The sequence below is a fragment of the Triturus cristatus genome, chromosome 2_1 (genome assembly GCF_964204655.1).
Source record: "Triturus cristatus chromosome 2_1, aTriCri1.1, whole genome shotgun sequence".
Classification (NCBI taxonomy): domain Eukaryota; kingdom Metazoa; phylum Chordata; class Amphibia; order Caudata; family Salamandridae; genus Triturus; species Triturus cristatus.
This window is the reverse complement of record NC_140581.1, coordinates 880,405,393-880,420,461: the sequence shown is the minus strand read 5'-3', so window position 1 is coordinate 880,420,461 and position 15,069 is coordinate 880,405,393. Positions and strand designations below refer to the sequence as shown.

The window sequence follows — 15,069 nt, the reverse complement described above, 5'->3', positions numbered from 1 at the left end:
AAACAGATGTGGGATTGTGGATGAAGATAATGCTCCCATTATGCACTTTACCCATAGCAAAGTGGGGACCGCCATGAACAATGTGTTATTAGACTTGGAACTTGAAATAGCAAATGAACTAATTCCAGGGTCAAATCTTTTGCAACCAACTTATGTGGGCAGGGGCCATAGTACGACAGTAGATTATATTTTCTTCTCGTCAGGTCTGTCCCCCAGAGTGAGGTCTTTTTAGGTTTTGTTAAACACTTTAAGTGATCACTCTGCTCTTAGATTAGAGCTATATCGAACGAAGGGTCAACCTGCAACTGCTGCTATAGCGACAACTCTCGCACAGAACAACCTGGAGCTAGGCAGGATAAACGGTTATACACTGAAGTGGGAGGCGATCAATCCGGAAGTAATTACTGGAAAACTGGTAAAAGAGGCATATATAAATATAATTAAATGCCTTGATTTATCACAATCTGATGTAGAAATTTTAAATCAAGGTACTTCTTACCACAACTTCAAAGAGGTCACATCCAACTAACAAAGGGTGGTTCAATCATTGCTGTACCACGGCCCTAACAAATCTAAAGAAGGAATTGAAGAAAACAGATAGAGTTCCGGCAATGATCCAACTTTTGAGGCGGCAATATGTTTGCGCACGGAAGCAAAGAATCCTTGAATTAAAAAAGAAATTATGGGATGACTTACACTCTAGTGCCATCTCAAAGAATAGTTTGGTTTTTTGGCGAACTGTCAAAACACCATATTTCTTGGATTTAGATAGCCCCAAGATAGAAGTGGCTATTGATGAAGATACTTGGGTGGCACACTTTTCCAAGATCTTTAAAGAAACAGTAACAGTAATAACAGGACCAGAACTCTCTCTACCAAAAGTTGACTATCCTATTTCCCTGCACTTTGACATTACTGAGGTCCTAGCGGCCCTGAAAGCAAGTAAGAGTGGGAAAGCCCCAGGCCCTGATGGGGTCCCAGTAGACCTGTTTAAATTCAATCCAGATCTCTGGTCCCCCATCCTTACCAGAGTATGCACCGCAGCGGCAAAGGTGGGTTTGATTAAAACATGGACAAATTCAATTATGGTCCCAATCTTTAAAAAAGGAGATCGTCAGGACGTTAATTGTTATTGTCCTATCTTCCTACTGGACTCTTTAGGCAAGGTCGTTGGTAGAGTCGTGCTTGAACGACTCCGGCAGTGGGCTGAGGAGGGAGATATTATTTCAGACCTTCAATTTGGATTTCGGGAGGGGTTTGGAACGGTGGAGCAGGCCCTTAATCTTAGCCTGATCATGGGAAAATATTGCCAAGCAAAAAAAGAAATGGTATATGTGGCCTACGTAGATTTATCCGCCGCTTTTGACTGTGTTTCACACACAAAACTTTGGAAAATTTTGACATATATGGGAGTGGACCCCCCTCTTTTAGATTTTATGAGAGAGCTATATTCAGGGGCTTCTGCAAGGGTGCGCTTTGGCACGAAGGGGGAGTTGACCGCGCCCTTCGGCGTGGAGCGAGGAGTTAGGCAGGGGTGTGTCCTCGCTCCCTTCCTCTTCTCTCTGTACACAAATGGCTTGGAGGTGGAGATGATGAGGGGGGCTTTGGACCTACCTCGGGTAAAACGCCGTTTGATACCTGCTTTGCTCTATGCGGACGACGCGGTCATCTTGGCACGCACTCCACGTGAACTGCAGAAGTCCCTGAATAGATATGTTGAGTTTATGGGTGGCCTGGACCTACAAGTCAATGTCAAAAAAACATTTGTCATGGTAGCTGGTCGAGCCAAAAAACGAGTAAAGAACATCTACCTCAAAGAACAAAAATTGGAGGTGACCACTAAGTATTGCTACCTGGGAATAATGATTGACGATAGGCTTAATTGGAGACCAGCAGTTGAGGCTAGATGTCATCTATTCAAAAGAGCCATAATGTCCATGACGAGTTTCTCACAGAGATTAGGGAAAAGGCCTCCAGTGGAGCTATTAAAAATCTACTTAGCCAAATGCCAGGCGATTGCCCTCTATGGAGCTGGAGTTTGGGGATTCGTAGATGTTGGTGCTCTTCAGGTCGCTGAAAACAATTTTCTTAGATTTCTTTTAGCTGTACCAAGGAGTACCTCAGTCTATGCTCTCCATCTGGAACTTGGAATCTCCTATCTCGAGGATCTGATAAGAATTCAGCCTTTATTGCTCTGGCGGCGTATTTGGACCTCTGATAATAATGACTTATCACAGGAAATTTTGATCGACTCAATGACCATTGATCATTCTCTAAAAATAAATTGGCTTCGGTATATAAGAAATTTCTTCAAGGATCTCGGCCTGGAGAAATAATATTCCGAACCCAAAAAAATCATTGAACTACCGAAGAGAGAGCTGAAAAAACTGGCTCTAACTCATTTAGAGTCTCTGAGGTTGACATCTGAGGCAACAAAATCATCGGTCCTCCACGCCAATTTGACTCAGACCACTCATTCTATCCAACCATATTTAATATTACAGATTAGCACCTATCACAGAATGTTACTGACAAGATTCAGACTAGATTTTTTCTATAGACTGGTATCTTTCCCCGAGAGAAATAGATGGGATTTGATTCCCACCACTTGTCCTTGTGATGAAGTATCAATGCAGTCAAATTTACATACAATTTTGTTTTGTAAATGTTATCATCCACATAGGAAGGTTTGGTTACTACCTGTATTAAAGCGATGGGGATTAAGACAATGTCGTCCGGCGATGCTACGTCTTCAAATGTTAGAATCTGAATTGATCTGTTATCATGTCCTTAACTTTTTAAGATGTATCGTGAAACATAGGAATAACTTGTAAAATGGATTTTGATTTTAGTCCCTGTTGACGAAGCGAAATTACGTGAATCCTCGGTCGAAGATTATACCACATCTGTTTGGTTTAATTACCATTTTTCTGTTTTAAAATGTGTTTTCATTATGTATTCTACTGTTTAAAAATGTTCTTTTATGGTTTTTAAATCGGTAAAAAACCGAATAAAGAAGATAATATATAAAAAAAAAAAAAAACTAGGTGCCCCCCCAAGGGGGACTTAAGAGAGGTTCAGCTGAGCGGTGGAATCCACGTCAGCATGGTGCAGGCTGCTGCACTGCTCATAGCGTCGGTGTAGCTGGTCAGCTGCGGGACTGCAAGTTCACTGGAAACTGCCCTTACAGTGATCACATTGCACTCACACCACTCACCATGCACTCACGCTTTCCAACCTGCACTTACACGAGCACACTACTCACCCTGCACTTGTGACACTTCACTCACCTGTCACTCTCAATGCTCATTCTTCAATCTCACTCAAACAAGCACATCACTCACCATGCATTCATTCACTCCTCTCACTCTGCCCTTTCACCTGCACCCAAACTCATATGTCACATAACTCACCCTGCAGTCACTCTTCTCACCCTACTCTCACACTGTCACATCGCTCACTGTGCACTTACATAGGCACTCCTGTCACCAACACAGCTCACCCTTCACTCACATGGGCTCTGCACTCATCTGCAATCACACCATGCAAACTGCACTTCCTCCTCTCACACTGACAAACCTCCCAGCCTGCATTCTTACAACAGTCTGTTCATCCTGCCTGCACACAGGGACAATAATCTGCTTGAACTCGTAGGGACACATCACTCACTCTGCACTAAATCGTCACACCATACACTCACCAGTCACTCACAGATCACCCTTCACTCTTACCGCACACCCTGCACCACACACAGGCACACCACTCACCCTGCATTTACACTGCTAACACCAGCCTGTACTCACTCCTGTCACTCTGCACGCACTACTTTCACCTGACATGCACATGGCCACACCTCTCATTGCATTCCTGTAGCTCATCCGAAACATCAGCATATTTTTCACTCTACACTTGCACCACTCACGTTGCACTAACTTACACAATTCAACATCACCCAGCACTAACATGAGCACACCTTTTACTCTGCACATATAAAAATCACACAACACTCATGAATATGCACATATTTCTACAATGGTACCCACAGAGTACCTGCTCATTCCGTAGTACTAGATGCCTCATCTGCAACAACGGGGCTGGTGCAAGAAGGGAGAGTGGGCTGAGAATGTGGGATGGCAAGAGGAGGGAGACTAGGGCTGAGGCTTTGGGGAATGCTGATAGATTGAGGATCATGTGACACTTTCCGCCATTCCTGGCTTTCCATTCAACACAATGCTTTATCTTAGGACTTATGGATTTTGATTTTTTTTTTTACATTGTATTTTGGGTCTAAAAAATAAAAAAATGCAAAGTTGTACTGGATAAAATCCATGGTTGCAGAAGAAGTCAAGCATTTCATAAGATCAGTTGGATGCTGTGATATTACATGCTAGAATGTGGATTTGTTCATTTCCAATACTGTAACTGCTAGATTTGCATGTGAAACCAAATATAAGCCCCTTACAGCTTTTTTATGGAAGTTTACTTTTCATTCACATCATACTTGTAACAAACATTTACAAGGCAATATATTATTTTTTAATAGCGTAGAGAATATGTTTTTTACTAAGTTTCACTAAAATGTAAGGCAAGTATAGCAGAAGCAGCAGGGTAAGCTTTTTCAACACAACAAAAGCATATTGACTAATGGAAGTGTGAGTGGCAGGTGTCAAGTGTGCAAATGTACGAAAGAGTGCAAGACATAGTGAGAATGTGTGTGCGAGAGAATGTGTGTCAGTGTATGTGTGCTAGGCATGCAAGTATGCTGGTGGTCTGGCATAATGGAGGGTATTCTTGCCTTATGGACAAGGGCACTAACAGAATATGGATGAGCGGTTTTACCTATGGCAAACTGCAGGCCCTGACATGCTTCTATTAAGGCACCATCATTGGCTGTGGGGACTCGAACTGTCTAACTGAAAAAGCCACTAGCCCAGTTATAAGCAGCGACAGGGAGACAAAACATCCACCACCACACCTAGTGGATGGCCCTGAGACAATGCACATCATTCTTAGCATACTGGATGGATCCATAGCAAAATGTTAAAACTGATATTTGAGGTAACTATTGTCAAAAGAGTTCCTGTGTTCATTTTATAGGGTGTGTCAATGGGAAAATGCTGACCCTTGTAAACCAGATGGAATTTTTAGAGGGACCCGTGGGTGTGGCTGATTTATCCGTGGTAAATTTCTGTCTCGGTCATACTGAATGTATTCCTTGGCATAAGGGGCTCACCCATGAAAAAAGGATGACATTGGTACAGTGGAAGTAATTAATGGCTTAAGACAGTTGAAAAAACGAGATCCAATCCTAGGAAAGGCCAGGCTTCCCTGGTGCACAAGTACTGAAATTTCTCATGAATGCCCATAAGAATCTGCGGGTTTCAGCAAATTTTGATGGCTAAAGTTTGACAAAATTCTCAGGGGAGAGATCTACTCTCCCTTAAATTATCTACAAGAAATCGGTTAACTTGTTTTGCTTCCTGGAATTTGGAGGAAGTATCACATCCAACCACTTACATAGATCTTTTTCCTCTTATAATGGGTTTGAGGTTAGCTCTCACCCCATTTCTGGAAATGCTTGTCCTGTACCATTGTTGGGAGCAGGAATAGCTTTAGGGCGGTGTGACCGGTGCAGGCACACCTGGTGTTGACTTTGGTGGAGGGCGCTATGTTTAAAAATAATTTTTGGTTTAAAAGCACATGAAGTTTCTTGTGCATCAGGTACTTTTCAGGCAACAATAAAAATATCAAGCTAACTCTGGAGTTCAGAATTTCGTCTAGTTGCAATTTTGGCTCATCATTCAGTAGCACGGAGGGTTAGTGTGCCTGCTGCAAAGAAAGTGTACCATGCAGATCACAGAACTGAGTGTGACTGAACTATGAATAGCACTATAAAATAAATAAATGCAAGTTAGAGAGTGTCTATGGGGAGATGAGGTGCAATGTAGTAGAGTTGTAGTGAGGGAATTCATGGAGTAGGAGGATATCGGGGAGGAGATTGCCAAAAAAGACTGTTGTAACAGCCGCCACCAGCGCTCGAGCCGGCCCTGGCTGGGAGGCTTAGCCCCCCACCCCTCACAGTTCGGGTCTAGTTGTGCCCCTGACAATAACTCACAGAAGATATAACCCCTTTACTGCTGATACTACTTATGAGAGCCCAGGTGGTACTTACAGTCCTATACTTGCTCCCAATAAGATTGCTCAAGACTAAAAACTTATGACATGTGTATCGCCCAAAGCGAAAAATGCTGCTTTGTCCATTTCTCTCGTAATCCATTTTAGCAATCCCAGAGAACTATAGAAGGAATCATTAAAACTTGAAAGCTGTTATAGAGTTTTTCAGATGTATTGTGAGCTATATTACAATACGCAGGTGTTTATACTCAACTGAAATATAGCTTTATGTTTGCATACAAGACATGGCAGTGCCTGGAATTTTTTGTCACTGTGCTAGATGCAAGTGCTAGCAGAAGTTAACATTATACTTCACATCCAAACTTCAAGAGAAAGCATTGACTGCTCAGTCTCACTACTCCCTGAAAGTCAAGGACTACGAATTAGCCAATTGGAAATTCGATGAGTTTCCACTAGTATCTGCAACCTGATGCTTCAGGGACAATGCCAGTACTTATCATGGTTTCCTTGTTGCAGTGGAGTCCCACAGACCTCTGAGAAGTAGCCTGGCATAGTTTGCACTGTCAACTGCATGAAATTTAGAGATATTACAATCATTTGAGCCCATTTCACATAATATAATTGTTCCCAAATTATCCTTTGTCATTAGGAATTGACACAGTCTATTTTAAATACAGCAGGATTACCGAGATCAATTCAGCTGGCAGCAAAGGATCCAGTTCTGGGTTCAGCTTTGCATTCTGGTTCTTTTATTCAAGCAGATGCAAGTGCCAGCACGAAAATTTAAATAAGAACTGGATGAGGCTGTCTCCTCACCTGGCAACTGAAGAGTTGAGAGGCTGTTTAAAATGCATTTAATTCTTCCAAACATTTTTCTAATTCATATAGTAAAATATAATTCAAACATCGCTCCAGTTGACAGAAAATACCAACAATTATCTTTTCTTTTTTTTTTAAAACCTTCTATAACGCAGGCTTTCTTTATTCCAAAATCTGGATGTTTGCTAATTGAAGGTGTGTCAAAAAGGTCCATTTACAGTCTGAATATGCCAAAGCATGCTTTAAAGTAGTCTGTGTTCTTTGAAGACATTGGGGTAAATTCACCAAAGCATCTAGGAGTATGGGAAGGAGTACTGCAGGACTATCTTTTGTGTACTCCACATACCTTTGTGAAACTGCCCGAAATTGTCCATGCTCTATTAGGAAAAGTGAAAAGAATGTGGTCGCTTTCTTTTGTGCTAATTGTATATGAATATTACTATTTTATTACCATTGTATTATTCCACTCTTACATACTTGTACGTAAAGAAGTACGGTTTTACATACTCTTACTTAACGAACCGATATTTTGCTCGGTAAGGAACAACCCCTTGCACAGCAACATTCATTCACTGAACATGCCCGAGCAGACCAAGACTGGAGGCATGTTACCTGATCTTCAAAGCTCACTTTGTCAAAGGCCTGGGGCTGAAAGGAGAGCGACACTTCCAAAAGGCATGGTTTTAGTGTTCATTCTCACGCGATTGAAACATGGATGATTTGAACAATTCCCGATTTGAGTTACAAGCGGCTGGTGGTCATTTAAATATTTTCTTTTCGCTTTGTAAGGCTGGATTCTTCTTCCACTGACATTTTTCCTAGGGTTCTGTAGTTCAGAAACCAATTAAAAAAAGGCACCTTCCGATGTTTGCAACTATAAAAAAGGGTGTGGGGCGTCTTTTGTAATAGAGACATAAAACGTTTGAGTAAGTATTAGAGGTTTTTTTCCGATCAATAGTCAGATACACTTTAAACCTAAAGATGTTGAAAACAAAATTGTGAATAAATATTGGGAAACGAGGAGAAAGAATGTTGTGGGGGAAAAAACTAACACCTTAGCCTTGAACAGCTTTAAAAAAAAAAAAAAAAAACTCCAGACCTCCACGTTTGAAAACATTTCTTTAAACCAATTACCGCATCCAGGTCTTGTTAGTTAAACATTATTTGCTTATCTTGCAGTAAAAATTACCTTTGTTTTCAGTACCGGGTCACCTGCACCCAAACTCATATGTCACATAACTCACCCTGCAGTCACTCTTCTCACCCTACTCTCACACTGTCACATCGCTCACTGTGCACTTACATAGGCACTCCTGTCACCAACACAGCTCAACCTTCACTCACATGGGCTCTGCACTCATCTGCAATCACACCATTCAAACTGCACTTCCTCCTCTCACACTGACAAGCCTCCCAGCCTGCATTCATACAACAGTCTGTTCATCCTGCCTGCACACAGGGACAATAATCTGCTTGAACTCGTAGGGACACATCACTCACTCTGCACTAAATCGTCACACCATACACTCACCAGTCACTCACAGATCACCCTTCACTCTTGCCGCACACCCTGCACCACACACAGGCACACCACTCACCCTGCATTTACACTGCTCACACCAGCCTGTACTCACTCCTGTCACTCTGCACGCACTACTTTCAACTGACATGCACATGGCCACACCTCTCATTGCATTCCTGTAGCTCATCCGAAACATCAGCATATTTTTCACTCTACACTTGCACCACTCACGTTGCACTAACTTACACAATTCAACATCACCCAGCACTAACATGAGCACACCTTTTACTCTGCACATATAAAAATCATACAACACTCATGAATATGCACATATTTCTACAATGGTACCCACAGAGTACCTGCTCATTCCGTAGTACTAGATGCCTCGTCTGCAACAACGGGGCTGGTGCAAGAGGGGAGAGTGGACTGAGAATGTGGGATGGCAAGAGGAGGGAGACTAGGGCTGAGGCTTTGGGGAATGCTGATAGTTTGAGGATCATGTGACACTTTCCGCTATTCCTGGCTTTCCATTCAACACAATGCTTTATCTTAGGACTTATGGATTTTGATTTTTTTTTTTTACATTGTATTTTGGGTCTAAAAAATAAAAAAATGCAAAGTTGTACTGGATAAAATCCATGGTTGCAGAAGAAGTCAAGCATTTCATAAGATCAGTTGGATGCTGTGATATTACATGCTGGAATGTGGATTTGTTCATTTCCAATACTGTAACGGCTAGATTTCCATGTGAAACCAAATATAAGCCCCTTACAGCTTTTTTAAGGAAGTTTACTTTTCATTCACATCATACTTGTAACAAACATTTACAAGGCAATATATTATTTTTTAATAGCGTAGAGAATATGTTTTTTACTAAGTTTCACTAAAATGTAAGGCAAGTATAGCAGAAGCAGCAGGGTAAGCTTTTTCAACACAACAAAAGCAAATTGACTAATGAAAGTGTGAGTGGCAGGTGCCAAGTGTGCAAATGTACGAAAGAGTACAAGACATAGTGAGAATGTGTGTGCGAGAGAATGAGTGTCAGTGTATGTGTGCTAGGCATGCAAGTATGCTGGTGGTATGGCATAATGGAGGGTATTCTTGCCTTATGGACAAGGGCACTAACAGAATATAGATGAGCGGTGTTACATATGGCAAACTGCAGGCCCTGACATGCTTCTATTAACACACCATCATTGGCAGTGGGGACTCGAACTGTCTAACTGAAAAAGCCACTAGCCCAGTTATAAGCAGCGACAGGGAGACAAAACATGCACCACCACACCTAGTGGATGGCCCTGAGACAATGCACATAATTTTTAGCATACTGGATGGATCCATAGCAAAATGTTAAAACTGATATTTGAGGTAACTATTGTCATAAGATTTCCTGTATTCATTTTATAGGGTGTGTCAATGGCAAAATGCTGACCCTTGTAAACCAGATGGAATTTTTAGAGGGACCCGTGGGTGTGGCTGATTTATCCGTGGTATATTTCTGTCTCTGTCATACTGAATGTATTCCTTGGCATAAGGGGCTCACCCATGAAAAAAGGATGACATTGGTACAGTGGAAGAAATTAATGGCTTAAGACAGTTGGAAAAACGAGATCCACTCCTAGGAAAGGCCAGGCTTCCCTGGTGCACAAGTTCTGAAATTTCTCATGAATGCCCATAAGAATCTGCGGGTTTCAGCAAATTTTGATGGCTAAAGTTACAAAAAATTCGCAGGGGAGCGATCTACTCTCCCTTAAATTATCTACAAGAAATCGGTTAACTTGTTTTGCTTCCTGGAATTTGGAGGATGTATCACATCCAACCACTTACATAGATCTTTTTCCTCTTATAATGGGTTTGAGGTTAGCTCTCACCCCATTTCTGGAAATGCTTGTCCTGTACCATTGTTGGGAGCAGGAATGGCTTTAGGGCGGTGCGACCGGTGCAGGCACACCTGGTGTTGACTTTGGTGGAGGGCGCTATGTTTAAAAATAATTTTTGGTTTAAAAGCACATGAACTTCCTTGTGCATGAGGTACTTTTCAGGCAACAATAAAAATATCAAGCTAACTCTGGTGATTAATGTTCCTACTAGTGAGAGTTCAGAATTTTGTCTAGTTGCAATTTTGGCTCATCATTCAGTAGCACGGAGGGTTAGTGGGCCTGCTGCAAAGAAAGTGTACCATGGAGATCACAGAACTGAGTGTGACTGAGCTATGAATAGCACTATAAACCAAATAAATGCAAGTTAGAGAGAGTCTATAGAGAGATGAGGTGCAATGTAGTAGAGTTGTAGTGAGGGAATTCATGGAGTAGGAGGATATGGGGGAGGAGATGGCCAAAAAAGACTGTTGTAACAGCCGCCACCAGCGCTCGAGCCGGCCCTTGCTGGGAGGCTTAGCCCCTCACAGTTGAGGTCTAGTTGCGCCCCTGACAATAACTCACAGAAGATATAACCCCTTTACTGCTGATACTACTTATGAGAGCCCAGGTGCTACTTACAGTCCTATAGTTGCTCCCAATAAGATTGATCGAGACTAAAAACTTATGACATGTGTATCGCCCAAAACAGCTCTTGGTGGTCTCAGATAGCGATATATGGACTTGCCTATACTCTGGTAAAAAAAAATCAATAATTAGTGACACCTATAGTATTCTGACTAGCCTTAAATCAAATGATTGCTCTAAATTAGCTGATAAGTGGGGCAGGTTATTAGGCCAAAATATTACAGTGAGAGAGATAGAGTGCTCTCTGTCAAATATTAATAAACGGGTTCGATCATCCAGCTTAAGGCTCCAACAGTTTAGAACGACTTGTATGCTGTATTACACGCCTGAAATAATTTCTAAATGGTCTGTTAACAATTTAAATGGTGATCGAACCAAATGCCCAAAATGCTCTGCTGAGGCCGCGGATTTGACACATATGTTGTTTTCCTGCCCTATCCTTAAGGTCTTCTGGGGGGACATCCAGAAGGTTCTCAAAATCAAGCTTATTCAGTTACCTTCATTTACTGCTGCCTCGGTTTTGTTAGACATTTATCCTACTTCTTTCCCACAGGCTCCTCTGGCCTTAATTCTTATGTCTTGTGCTAAGTTAACTCTGGCCAGAGCCTGGATTCGTCCCGACCCACCTACGGAATGGGATTGGTGGGCATTGGTAATTGAGATCTATTCAATGGAGTTAGCACTAGCAAATCTAAGAGGGATACGCTCTCTGAGCACACATGAAAATAATTGGGGAACTTTTATGGAATGAAGCGCCTTTATTATATGTCTAGCAATGTGTAATATTTTTTTTCACTACGACTTTGTGATGAATGAACGATATAATTTTTTTAATGATATATCTTTTTCTCTTTGTTCACCAATGCATGTATTTATGTATGTCTCTCTTGTCAGCCTGTTTAATAAAAAATTTAAAAACAAAAAAAAAAAAAAGACATGTGTATCGCCCAAAACGAAAAATGCTGCTTTGTCCGTTTCTCTCGTAATCCATTTTAGCAATCCCAGAGAACTATAGAAGGAATCATTAAAACTTGAAAGCTGTTATAGAGTTCTGCAGATGTATTGTGAGCTATATAACAATACGTAGGTTTTAATACTCAACTGAAATATAGCTTTATGTTTGCATACAAGACATGGCAGTGCCTGGAATTTTTTGTCACTGTGCTAGATGCAAGTGCTAGCAGAAGTTAACATTATACTTCCCATCCAAACTTCAAGAGTAAGCATTGACTGCTCAATCTCACTACTCCCTGAAAGTCAAGCACTAAAAATGAGCCAATTGGAAATTCAGTGAGTTTCCACTAGTATCTGCATCCTGATGCTTCAGGGACAATGCCAGGACTTATCATGGTTTCCTCGTTACAGTGGAATCCCACAGACCTCTGAGAAGTAGCCTGACATAGTATGCACCGTCAACAGCATGAAAATTTGAGATATTACAATCATTTGAGCCCATTTCACATAACATAATTGTTCCCAAATTATCCTTCGTCATTAGGAATTGACACAGTCTATTTTGAATACAGCATGATTACCGAGATCAATTCAGCTGGCAGCAAATGATCCAGTTCTGGGTTCAGCTTTGCATTCTGGTTCTTTTATTCAAGCAGACACAAGTGCCAGGACGAAAATTTAAATAAGGACTGGATGAGGTTGTCTCCTCACATGGCACTGAAAATGCATTTAATTTATATACTTCTTCCAAACATTTTTTCTAATTCATATAGTAAAATATAATTCAAACATCGCTCCAGTTGACAGAAAATACCAACAATTATCTATTTTTTTTTTTAAAAAACCTTCTATAACGCAGGCTTTCTTTATTCCAAAATCTGGATCTTTACTAATTGAAGGTATGTCAAAAAGGTCCATTTACAGTCTGAATATGCCAAAGCATGCTTTAAAGTAGTCTGTGTTCTTTGAAGACATTGGGGTAAATTCACAAAAGCATCTAGGAGTATGGGAAGGAGTACTGCAGGACTATCTTTTGTGTACACCACATACCTTTGTGAATTAGCCCGAATATGTCCATCGCTCTATTGGGAAACGTGCAAAGAATGTGGTCGCTTTAATTTGTGTTAATTGTATATGAATATTACTATTTGATTACCATTGTATTATTCCCCTCTTACATACTTGTACGTAAAGGAGTACTGTTTTACATACTCTTACTTAACGAACCGATATTTTGCTCGGTAAGGAACAACCCCTTGCACAGCAACATTCATTCACTGAACATGCCCGAGCAGACCAAGACTGGAGGCATGTTACCTGATCTTTAAACCTCACTTTGTCAAAGGCCTGGGGCTGAAAGGAGAGCGACACTTCCAAAAGGCATGGTTTTAGTGTTCATTCTCACGCGATTGAAACATGGATGATTTGAACAATTCCAGATTTGAGTTACAAGCGGCTGGTGGTCATTTAAATATTTTCTTTTCGCTTTGTAAGGCTGGATTCTTCTTCCACTGACATTTTTCCTAGGGTTCTGTAGTTCAGAAACCAATTTAAGAAAAGGGGCACCTTCCGATGTTTGAAACTATAAAAAAGGGTGTGGGGCATCTTTTGTAATAGAGACATAAAACGTTTGAGTAAGTATTAGAGGTTTTTTTCCGATCAATAGTCAGATACACTTTAAACCTAAAGATGTTGAAAACAAAATTGAGAATAAATATTGGGAAACGATGAGAAAGAATGTTGTAGGGAAAAAAACGAATACCTTAGCCTTGAACAGCTTTAAAAAAAAATACAAAATCTCCAGTCCTCCACGTTTGAAAACATTTCCTTTAAACCAATTACCTCATCCAAGTCTTGTTAGTTAAACATTATTTGCTTATCTTGTAGTAAAATTACCTTTGTTTTCAGTACCGGGTCGAAGCGGGATTTGATGTGTTATGCAGGCTTCTCTAGTAACGTGCACCCGTTGCCCTCGCTCACCGAGCTCCCTCTCTGTAGATTTGAAGATAGCCAGTGGAGACCTCAGGAGAAAGCTCTTCGCCACTCCTTTCCTTTAAAGGGACAGTGCAAACTCCGTTGTTGCAGGGGCTCTCTAGCTCTAAAGACAGCCGGCAACATTGCTCAGCAGGCACAGTTTTAACTGCTGAGATTTCTTTGATACCTGCAAGCCATAGGCAGAGGAGAAGCTTCAGGGTGTGTGTTTGGGGTGATACACCCCCATAAAAATTGTATTTTGTAAATCGTTTGTTACAAATGTTTTCGCAGCAGCCTCCCCAGAAGGGGGCCTCGAGGGCCGGTGCCATAACTGGAAGCTACTATCATTGGGAGGGAGAGGGGCAAGCCAAACCAAGACCAATTTTTGTGTGTGGAAAAGGCCGCTTTATTGAAACAGGTGCATATCACATTTTATTAACACTGGCAACTGCCTTACAAAACTAAAACCTCACTATACATAGAATTACCTGACCCCTTGTTCCACCCCCACCCCTACGATCCCCACATTAAATCCCCCACCCTGCCAAATACAAAATAACATTACATACCATTACATAATATTACCTAACAACCATATTACACAATCTTACACAATATTTCATTTAAAAATCCTATCCTTCAATGACCCAAACCCCTACCTGCCTTTGTGCAACTGTAACTAACACACCTCTAATCTAAACTTAGCCTTCATGGTTACCCCTTCCCTGCCCCTGCTCACAAACTACCAACACTTAACTAAAACTTCAGCCAATCTTGGCCAACTTTCAACAACCCCGCCACCCAAGAAAAGGCGGGAGGGTAAGCAGAAATGCCGCCTCCCCATTTTCCTGCCCCCCCTGCCTCCTAGGTTGGACCTATTAGCGTCTTTGCACATTCAGCGACCGGGCCAAGACTTCCCTGATTTCTAGTATGTACAAGTCCATTCCCAGCCTGGATAAATGAACCCCATCCCCCCTGAAAAATTCCGGAGTATCTTACTTGAAGTCCCTGTGATTGATCCTAGAAACACCCAAGTGCCCACAAAAACACACCATTTCCGTGTTGAGCTTTCTCCTGGCACTATCTACAGCTGCCGGATTGACCGCTCCTCTCCAGACCCTACGAGGAACAAATTCCGTTCAGATAACCGCACAATCGGAC

General features: G+C 41.5%; 1 protein-coding gene across 2 annotated transcripts in view; it reads right to left on the bottom strand.

Moving 5' to 3' along the window:
* Window positions 1–13,973, bottom strand: part of LOC146866026 (cytochrome P450 1A1-like) — a 197,643-nt gene extending 183,670 nt beyond the window's left edge. The window contains exon 1 of one of the 2 annotated variants that reach the window (XM_085633042.1): window positions 13,831–13,973. The gene's annotated coding sequence lies outside the window, so the exon portion shown is untranslated. Of the gene's footprint in view, window positions 1–8,143; window positions 8,159–13,830 lie in introns of those variants that run through there. The other variant, XM_085633044.1, reaches the window with a different exon arrangement.
* Window positions 13,974–15,069: the final 1,096 nt, after the last annotated feature.